This window comes from Gekko japonicus, unplaced genomic scaffold (assembly GCF_001447785.1).
Source record: "Gekko japonicus isolate JY-2015 unplaced genomic scaffold, Gekko_japonicus_V1.1 scaffold1601, whole genome shotgun sequence".
In the NCBI taxonomy this organism is placed as follows: domain Eukaryota; kingdom Metazoa; phylum Chordata; class Lepidosauria; order Squamata; family Gekkonidae; genus Gekko; species Gekko japonicus.
Window position 1 is genome coordinate 237263 of NW_015160258.1, and position 10125 is coordinate 247387.

Genomic DNA, 10125 nt, shown 5'->3' on the forward strand with positions numbered 1-10125 from the left:
AAGTATAACATATTTGCCCTTGAAAGGAATCTCATAGTCTAGAAGTTACCAACAATTCTGTTCTTCTCCTAATTTTAAGAACATTCTTACATCCATACTAGGACGGGGTAAATTAATTCATTTCTGTGCTCAGTGTATTCTGAAAGAGATCCAGTGCGAATGTAAATACGTTTTACCATGCTGTTCATAAACGGCCCTTGAAAAATTACACTTGTGAAACTGACATTTCTTATTATTTTATAGTATTTGTTACAATAATTCCAAAACACAGTTTGTATCTATTTTTTTCTGAATACTTTCTGCTGTGGAATGAATTTTGAATTATAAACTGAATAATGTTTAATTATTCACTATACTATTTATCTGATACAGGGAGAAGAAAACAGTGCCCAAGGTAACTTAGTGGGCAAAATGGGGATTTAAACCCAACGCTCCCTGTCTGACCAGCACTAGAATATTAGCTCACCCATCTGGCTCCCTGAAATGTTAAGGCAGCAACCATCAATGATTCAGCATCAGCACTAGGTTGAATTTCGGGTGCACTGAACCCATATTACATGGGAGGTTTGGATGGGCACAGGAAAACATGAGGTGGAGTTGCTGCTGACCACTAGCTCAGTTTATCTACCAGTAGCCATGTCTCCTTAGCATCAGCAAGATGTTCACATAAGTGCTTTTAGAGGCAAAGGAAGTAGGGTTTCAGAATAAAAATTGGTCTGCCTTACATGTGACAAATGTGGGAGTTTTTCTGTGCCTTTATTTAGTTTGTAAATAATACTAATACTAATACTAATAATAATAATAATAATAATACTTTCCATTTATTAATCGCTTTCCCCAGTGGGCTCAAAGCAATGCACAGTTACTCAATATAGACAAGGGACTAACAATTCTCATTCATTTTATTACGGTCAGAGACCCATAGAATAGCATACAGAACAAAAGCAAAAAGCATTACAGAGAAGAGATATCATGAGGAACATTGAGGAGGAGCTTACGCTTTGTAAATGCAATAAAGAGAAATTTGGCAACGTTCCTTGATATTGCAATGGATTTGTCCTCCAATAGATGTTTCAGCAAAAGTTCCTCAGAGTGGATTACTAATTGTCCTTGGTGTCCGAATGACCTTATTATAGGTGTAATTAAAAGGGCTCTTTCTTCTGCATAGTAGGAACACTGGAATAATATATGGAAAAGGGTCTCAATTGACTCGGAGGGGCATGAGCATAATCTCAAAAGGGACTAACAATGTTCGTAGGGGATAGGGAAGACAACATATATTCATTTTTAATTGCACGCGCCGTCACTGCCCGGTATAGACGTCTTCTGGCTTGGCTCCGTCGTTTTCCGCACGGCTGCTTGTTGGCCAGGCTTCAGGACCCGTATGTCAATCGCCACACTTCCACCGCCTGGCCTGGAACATCCATTGCAGGGATTCTTTCATAGCCGAGAAGCTATTTTGCCTTCCAAACCTTGACCAGGACGACCGACCGTCAGCTAACACCCTCCCACAAGGGAGATTGGCGTGCCCACCCTCTCTAAGGAGTGGTTCCCATTTTATCTACTCGCTGAAGCTTTCGAATCGCTGGGTGGATGATGAGCTGGGGACAACAGGCTGGCTGCTCACACCAGCATGGGGCTTGAACTAACACAGTTCAGATGTTAAGACAGTGGGATATACCCACTGTGCCACCTTTTAGCGTTCCATCAAAATATTATTTAATTACAATATTTGTCACCATCCTTATATTTGAAAGAATGGCAATTATTTCCGGAAGGTCTGAGATCTGTAGACACTAGAGGGCCCCCCCTGAGTTTAACAGGAATGCTACAGTTAGGAACCTCATAAATCCATAGAATGGACTCTTGAGTGCCATTGTAATCTATTATTTTTGAAATGATGGCCTAGTAAATCTAATTACACCTAAATTACGCACCACTGTCTACTGACTAGTAAGAAGTGTTTTTAGAAGTCCAACAGAAATGAGTAGTACTTGTAAAAACTGACAGCTATCGGATGTGTTTGTAGGTTTTTTTGGTTAATATTTCTTATGAGTTCAGATGGTTTGTGGAAATGTTGCTAGTGAGACCAGGACCAATGTAAGAAACAAAGGGCATAAGGAAAGTCCAATTGTGTGGACCAGGACCAATGTAAGAAACAAAGGGCATAAGGAAAGTCCAATTGTGTGGGAAAGTTAAAAAGGCAGGAGAGTAACTGAGTAACTGAATAAATGCATGCTATGCAGTAAAAATAACTTTTGTTTGTTCCTGATGAAAATAATTTTCAGCAATAGAATATTGCACAGATGTGCTTTCATATGCTTCGCATGCCCAAATCACATTGACATAATTGACTGCACATATGTAACCAGAGGGGTTTCCCTTGCTCGAAAGCCAGTCGAGTCCGACTCTAGGGTTGCGGTGCTCATCTCCGTTTCCAAGCCGAAGAGCCAGCGCTGTCCGAAGACGTTTCCGTGGTCATGTGGCCGGCATGACTAAACAACAAGGCGCACGGAACGCTGTTACCTTCCCACCGAAGCGGTACCTATTTATCTACTTGCAATCTCTTGCTTTCAAATGGCTAGGTTGGCAGGAGCTGGAACCAGAGTTCGCTCTGTCATGCGACACCCTGGGTCTCGAACTGCTGAATTACTGACCTTCCACAGCCTGCAGTTCAGCGTCTTAACCACTTGAGCCACCGCAGCTCCTATGTAACCAAACACACAGTCAAAATGAAAGGACAGCTAACGTGTGTGGAACGTGGGTAACATTTGTACTACAGTATTATATACTGAAAGTGAGAAACATTCTTGGGGTTTTTTATTATTATTATTTCACAACCCTTTCTCCCATGTTTGTTCTTAACTGCAGAAGGATGACCGAATACAGGATACCCTGCCTGACAAAAAGGAATACCTGCATAAATTAAGGAGCCGAGCAAAGTTCGGGCTGAAACGACAAGGTAAGGCATTTAGCGGTCCCGAGCGTAATCCTCCAGCCCTGGTATCCTTGCTATTGTATTTCAAGCCCGCCCCCGAACGACGGCTCTCAGATCCTGAATGTCAGGTGACCCCGCAGCCTCAGTGGAAGCGGCAGCCAGGCCTCCGTTTTCTTCCACAATGCTTGCAACCAAACCTGTCCCTGCCCTCTTTCTCGGCGGAAAGTACCTTCAATATGATGTCGTCATCATCGACTCGAAGAGGCGTTATGTTTCTCTAGCTGCAACAATCAGTTGGAAGCCTGAATGCCTTTCCCTGGGCTGGCTTGAGGAAGGAAGGAGGGAGGGAAGGAAGGAGGGAATGCTTGGAAAAGTGGATGCAAAAGGCACGCGGTTTCATAGATGCTCTCCAGAAGAGCTGTGAGTGTGGCGCGTGAGAGCGAGCGAGCGAGCGGGGCGAGCGAGAGTGATCTCCATGACAACAGACCCAGCCAGTCTGTGTACTCTCTCTGCAATCATTTTGCCTGAAATCCGCGCTGTGAAAGGTTTTGCGAAGCGGCGGTGGGAAGCACGGCGGGCATCCGACCCGAGCGCGCTCGCTCGCTCTCCCGCACCTCACCTAATAGGACGAAGTTTTTTTTGTCTGGGAAATACAAATCCAAGAATGGCGTGGAAAGCAAAGGGCTCCATGTGCCAGGTAATGAAAGTGTTTCTGTCTTGTTTCTCTACCTTGCTTCGTCTAGCTCTGGGGTGTGTGTGTGTGTGTGCCTGGGGTTTATTCCGAACCGAATCTCGGCGTGAGAGTTTGGGATCTCAGGCTGGGAGGGAGGGTATCATGGCCCAGCAGCTGCGGTTTCTTGCAGGGGCGACCTTTTCCTTCCTCGGACAAATAGATCTTGTTGACGCTTTGATGACTCTGGTGTTGCGGGTATTTGTTGTTTTGTTGTCCGAAGTCTTTCTGCCAAAGGGATAGATAACTTTCGGGAAAGTTTCTGAAGACGTAAAGGTCGCGATCAGATCTAAGCTCCCGGCAGTGATGAGATCACACACTTAGGGTAATCATTTCCCTGTGCGCCTTGCCGGTCTTCGGTTACTCAGTGTTTGCTTAATTTCCGCAGGTGATTGGCGTGTGTAAGAGGACAATCCTAAGTAGGGTTACTCAGGATACTGCGCAGGGCTTACTCCCAGGAAAGTGTTTGTAGGAAAGTGCATGTTTAAAATGAGGAAATGTATGACCAAACAAATTAATCCTGTGCTTGGGATCTACTCATTAAAATGGAAGAGGTGCATTGTGTGCGAGTTACAAAGGTTTCTTTTTGAACTTGTTTTCCCGACACTGTGCAGAATGAGAGGAAACAGAACCAGCGGTTCAAGACTGGGTTTTTTTGTATCACATCTTTTTCATAGCATTACGGTTTTGTTGCTAACAATATGGTTTTAAATTAAAGATGTTTCAGTAGAAAATAAATTATTTTTGAGGGTTAAAGGAGTCTTGTACATTAAGAATACAATAAAGTACAAAATAGATGTAATGTGCGCGTGGGTTCATGTGTACGTGTGTGGAACATCTATTGTGGTAAATTCTAACTGGGTGCAGATGTAAGCGGAGGCAAAACTTTTCATTCTAGATGCACTGTTCAGTAAGTGGAACAAGAGCTTCAAGCTGTGCTTTTATAACCCGGAACCTTCTTTTGAAAACAGCAATTGTCTATGAATGCAGCATCTGACTAATGAAATCAAATAGTCTCACCTTACTCTGTCAACAATAGTCTTAATATGTATATTCAAAATATTGGGCTTTTTACGGAGAGCAAATAAGGACAGGCCGCCATTGCCCTGGAAGTTGTATAAAGATGGGTTATAATCTTTAAATAATCACCTTGGAACTTCTGTTAAGATGTATGGATTTTGAACAATGAAACACGTTAAGGGCTGGAACCTGGGTTTGTTGGGCCCTCTCCCCTTATTTCGGCTAATAACCTGGAGTGGGGTGTGGAAAATATTCTGATATATTCAGGCAATTCAGCAGAATATACACAGTATACATTCAGGCTAGTTTCTGGCTCCTTACTTATGGGAATCAGAAATCTGGATAACTGAAGTTTAGATGATAGAGAAGGTGGGAGAGAGGGGGTGGTATAGGCAGTCTCACTGGAATTTAAAGGATAACTGGTCCTTCTTGTGTTTTGGAGTTTCTGAAATAACTCAGAATCTGCCAATGGATTCAGATCAGGCCTTTGTTTAACATGGTTTAAGTTTTTGACAGATGGACCAAACCACAAGCTTCCTTCTTGGGTATCTCAAACAGAGTGTCTTTTGTATTTCATTACACAATGAAAGACACTTCAGATTGGCTTCAGTGTGCTGGCTAGCATAGTGCTGATGGTGGCCTGTTTCCGCTTTCTGCTAGTATGACTGTGAGAAAGAAAACACGGACTGGATGAAATATTAAGGATTGCCCAGAGAACAGAACAGAGAAGATGTAATTTGCCTTCAGTCCATCTATTTATGACACCTTCCCCTCAGTTAAAAAAGTGAAGTACAAAAACTCAGATGTCAGAAAGGTTGAGCACAAAAACTCAGATACCATTATCTGAACCATTGAGGGTAAACTTAAGGAGACGGGAATGGAATGTTAAATGATGCAATTGTGCCATACTATGTACACAGTGGTTTATAATTGCCTACAGTAAGGCAGTGTTCTGCTTCTTTATATATTGTTTAGAGTCTTTTATCTTCCAACATTAATAACCCCTTTTTTCTTTCCTAAAAAGGTCAATTAACTGGTACCAAGTCGTTGGTGTTGAATTATGTTTAGAAATTTATATTGTTCTTTTGTGAACTAACTAGTAGGAAGAGATATAATCATTTTTCAGTGAGACATACTATCAGATTCACAATGCAAATATGACATAGTACTTGGATTTAAGCTAATTTACAGTGCAATCATAAACAGAGTTATTCTAAATCCATTGAGGGCAGTGGGCTTAGAAGGATGTCACTATTTAGGACAGCATGGTGAATGTTCTAAAATATCGCTGAGACCAAAGTGTTTTAAACAAAGGTACTTAAGTGAAACGGAAGTATGAAATTAGTTGACAGCATTATCAGGGGGCATAGGGATTTATAAGAACATATAAACAATGTCTATTGAAGATACAAATTTGAATTCTAGTTGTTCATCTCCAGAAAAAGATATTTCAGAGCAAGAAAAGCTTCAAAAAATGGTGACCAAAATAAAGTGGGGTTTGGAAAACCTCTATCAGGAGTGGCTGAAGTGTTTGGCCTTTTTTAACATTGAAAAGAAATCATGACTGAGGAGTATTAGAAGAATTTACAACATTACAAACAAGAGGACAGAGACTTTTCTCCCTTTTTCATAATACTAGCACTTGGTGCCACAAATGAAAATTTAGATCGGCAGTAGGTTTAGGACAGATTTTAAAAATTCTCCACAGTTTTTGTGGAATATACTATCACAAGATGAAGTGAATATCATTAGTATAGACTAGGAAAAAGGCCCATTGGGGAAATAAATACAACGGTCTCTAGAAAGAGGCTCTGGGCGGTGCCCCAGCCTTGGGCACTCAGTGTCAATTTGCTGTGGCGAACTCAGTAGGGTATAATGACACTGAGTCCACCATTTTCTCCAGAGGAACTGATCTCTGCTATTTGAGTGATCTCCAGCCCTCACCTGGAGATTGGCAATGATGGTTCCCCAGAAGGGAATGGTTGGTTTGGAGGGTGGCATCTATGGCTTTGTACATGTCCGAGGTCCCATGCCTCCTGAAACCTCACCCTCTCCAGGTTCCATCCCTCACATCTCCAGGAATTTCCCACCTGGAGTTGGCAACCCTATCTCCTTCTCAGCCAATCATCAACCTACCTTTATTTCCCCCTCACTCTTCAGCTTTCCACCCCCCACACACCTGCAGCCTCTCCCATGCTCTGAAGCCCTGACTGCTACCATTGGACGTCATACGGGGACCACCTCAGCAGCATATAAGGATACAGAGCCCACCATTTTCTCCAGGGGAACTGATCTCTGCCATCTGGAAAGTAGTTGTAATTCTGAGTGATCTCCAGCCCTCACCTGGAGATTAGACACATTTTACCTCAGAACAGCAAACTGTTTAGAATGTAGAGACAAAAGCCAATCAAATTGCATATGCAAATGACCTCTGTGTTCTGACTGGCTACGGGGGGGGAGGGGGAGAGGAACAGCAAACTGTTTAGAATGTTGGAGGCGAGACTCAAGCAATGCACCCAGTGGATAGGGACAGATTCTGAGTGACACACCAGGGCACTAACCAATTCCGGAGCGTATGGAATGTTCTAGAGAAGTGCCACCACCATTCGGCTTTTATATATAAGGGAAATTGTTTTTTAAGCTGAACAGAGAACTGGAGGGCAGTAGATACATCATTTCTACTTGTCTTGGTAGCTAAATAGAACCTCTGTGTTCAGAGGCAGTGTACCTCTGAACAACAGGTATAAGTCACTGGTGACCTGAAACTGGAGGCTTTGGTAGCAGGGCTGAAGAACCTTGTTCACTGACATTATTCAGGCAACTTCCAGTCGGACAGAACCATGGGCTTTGCAGCACTGTTGCAGGTGGTCAGAGACTGCAGCAGATTACTGCGGGTTCCAAGCCCAGTGGGTTCAGGTGACCTGAGAAGATAACAAGGGCCTTATATGGTCTCGGGTGGTCTGATTCCTTTGTCTGAGAAAAGGAGTTGTTCAGTGCAGGTTGAGCAGCTGCCGGCTGCCTGAAAGCCTTGCCAAACTGCCTCCTGGCTTCCTGTTTGGCTGCCAGCCCTGACAAATAGGTGCTGGCGACAAAGCACAGGGGAAGGCTGTTGTCTTCGTGCAGTTCACATGAACTTTCCAGAGGCTGCTGTTAAAAATAAAGTGTTAGAATAGATGTTCTGATCCAGCAGGGCAGTAGTGTAATGGTTAGAGTTCTGGACTAGGGTTTGGGAGACCTAGGTCTGAATCCCCTCTCTGCCCTGGGGGCTTGCTGGGTGACCCTGGGTCAGTCAGTCTCTCTCAGCCTAAGCTGTTGTAGTTAGAATAAAGCGGAAGAAGGGGTAACAAGTTATAAGACACTGTGAGATGCTTGGTCCCTGCGGGAGAGAAAGGTGGGGTATAAGTATCTAAAGAAATGAATCTTAGCTGGGTGACTTAAGGGAAGTCATGCTTGCAGTCTTCAAGTATTTGAAGGGCTGTCATGTAGAAGACGGAGCTCCGGATTGCAAGACTAGATCTAATGGGTGAAAATTACAAGGGAGTCGTTACCGGCTAAATATCAGGAGAAACTTCCTAACTGTAAGAGTGGTTGAGCAGTGGAACAGTCTGCCTCTGGAGGTGGTGGATGCTCCTTCGCTGGATGTCTTCAAGTGGAGGCTGGACGACCATCTTTCGGGTATGCTGTAGAGCTGTCTTTCAGCTGTGCTCCTGCAGAGTGCAGGGGGCTGGACTAGATGACCTGCAAGGTCCCTTCCAACTCTAACGTTCTATGATTCCATGGTTCTATGATCTCTCAACGTCCTCCTCCTTTCTGAAATATGGTGATAGTTATAGTGGTGGCCTAAGACACTGTTGCAAAGATCACTGAGCTAATATTTGTCCATTTGTGCGAACTTGGGGGAAAGCACTGTGTAACTTCTAAGTATTGTTGTTGTACAACTGTAAAATTAGGCCACAATAATAAAAAATGGCAGGCCATGTTGGATAGCAAAGTCCAAGATGAGCTCTCTCCTCTTTCTGTCTTCACCCGTTCTTTTCCTCCACTTTAAACTGAATTTAGACAGTGACTGCAATCCTAAGACGACTTTCCTGGGAGTAAGCCCCACTGGGAAAAAATGGACTAACTTTTGAGTAGACCTGCTTAGAATTGCTCTCCATACCTGTCCTACAGCTGAACTGTAGTGGATTCTAAGCTTTTACAAAAAGGAGCAGAAGGCTCATATTCTTACATTGTCAATTACCTTTTAAACTTTATTTAATCACTTTGTCACGTAAGCAGGTTGGCTAAAAATGGTTAAAAGGTGCTTTCTCCTCCTGCTGGTGCAGCTTAGCATTCTTTTTTTCTTCCTTAAGTCTGCACGGAGAGAATGAAATGGTTTTCGTTTGATCAGTTTGTTGCAGCCAGTTTGGTGTAGTGGTTAAGTGCACGGACTCTAATGTGGGACAACTGGGTTTGATTCCCCACTCCTCCACTTGCACCTGCTGATGTGACCTTGGGTCAGTCACAAGCTCTGGCACAGCTGTCCTTGAAAAAGAGCAGTTTGTGTCAGAGTTCTCTCGGCCCCACCCACCTCACAGGGTGTCTGTTGTGGGGAGGGGAAGGGAAAGGAGTTTGTAAGCCGCTCTGAGACTCCAAGTGAAGGGCGGGGTATAAATCCAATATCTTCTCTTCTTCTTCTTCTACTACTGTGCCAGTGAGGGGTATGGAAGCCAGTGGAGCCGTGATTGGGGAAGAACCAGATTTCTGGTTCAAGTGTACCTGGTTCTTCCTGCCCTGGACTGGGGTCTGGGGCCACTTTGTCCTCCAGGACCCATTTCTTCAGTGAGCTTTGGTGTACGTCCCAGAATGTGTGTGGGGGTGGGTGGGTGTTAACAGCACCCCTGGACCAGAGGTCATTTCGGGGCCACTTTGTCCTCCAGGACCCATTTCTTCAGTGAGCTTTGGTGTACGTCCCAGAATGTGTGTGGGGGTGGGTGGGTGTTAACAGCACCCCTGGACCAGAGGTCATTTTGGGGGGGATCGCGGGGGATCGCAGTTCCCCCGGGTGAGGTACGGGTGGCGGGGCACATGACGAAGCCCCGCCCCCCGCTTCCGGGAGCTGCAAGGCCGCCAGTGGCGGCCGGGACCGTTGGGGGCGGGGTGTGTGGCCTTATGACACACTTCCGGTGATGTCAGGGTGTGGCATATGCTAATGAGTTATGCTAATGACCCACCCCTGCCTGCCTGGGGCCAGGGAGGGCCTTCGCGGGGCTTCCTTGCACTCCCGCCGGCCTTGCAGGTCCACCGCCGGGCCCCTCATGGGGCTCGGCAGTGGAGCTGCAAGGAAGACCGTTGGGGGCGGGGTGTGTGGCCTTATGACACACTTCCGGTGATGTCAGGGTGTGGCATATGCTAATGAGTTATGCTAATGAGTTCCCCTAGCTCTTTTTCTACGAAA

At 44.8% G+C, this 10125-nt stretch overlaps 1 protein-coding gene across 2 annotated transcripts in view; it reads left to right on the top strand.

Moving 5' to 3' along the window:
- Positions 1-2896: 2896 nt before the first annotated feature.
- The window catches only part of ST5 (suppression of tumorigenicity 5), a 186772-nt gene continuing 179543 nt past the window's right edge, over positions 2897-10125 (top strand). Inside the window, exon 1 of one of the 2 annotated variants that reach the window (XM_015414621.1) lies at positions 2897-2962. The gene's annotated coding sequence lies outside the window, so the exon portion shown is untranslated. Of the gene's footprint in view, positions 2963-3581; positions 3636-10125 lie in introns of those variants that run through there. The other variant, XM_015414613.1, reaches the window with a different exon arrangement.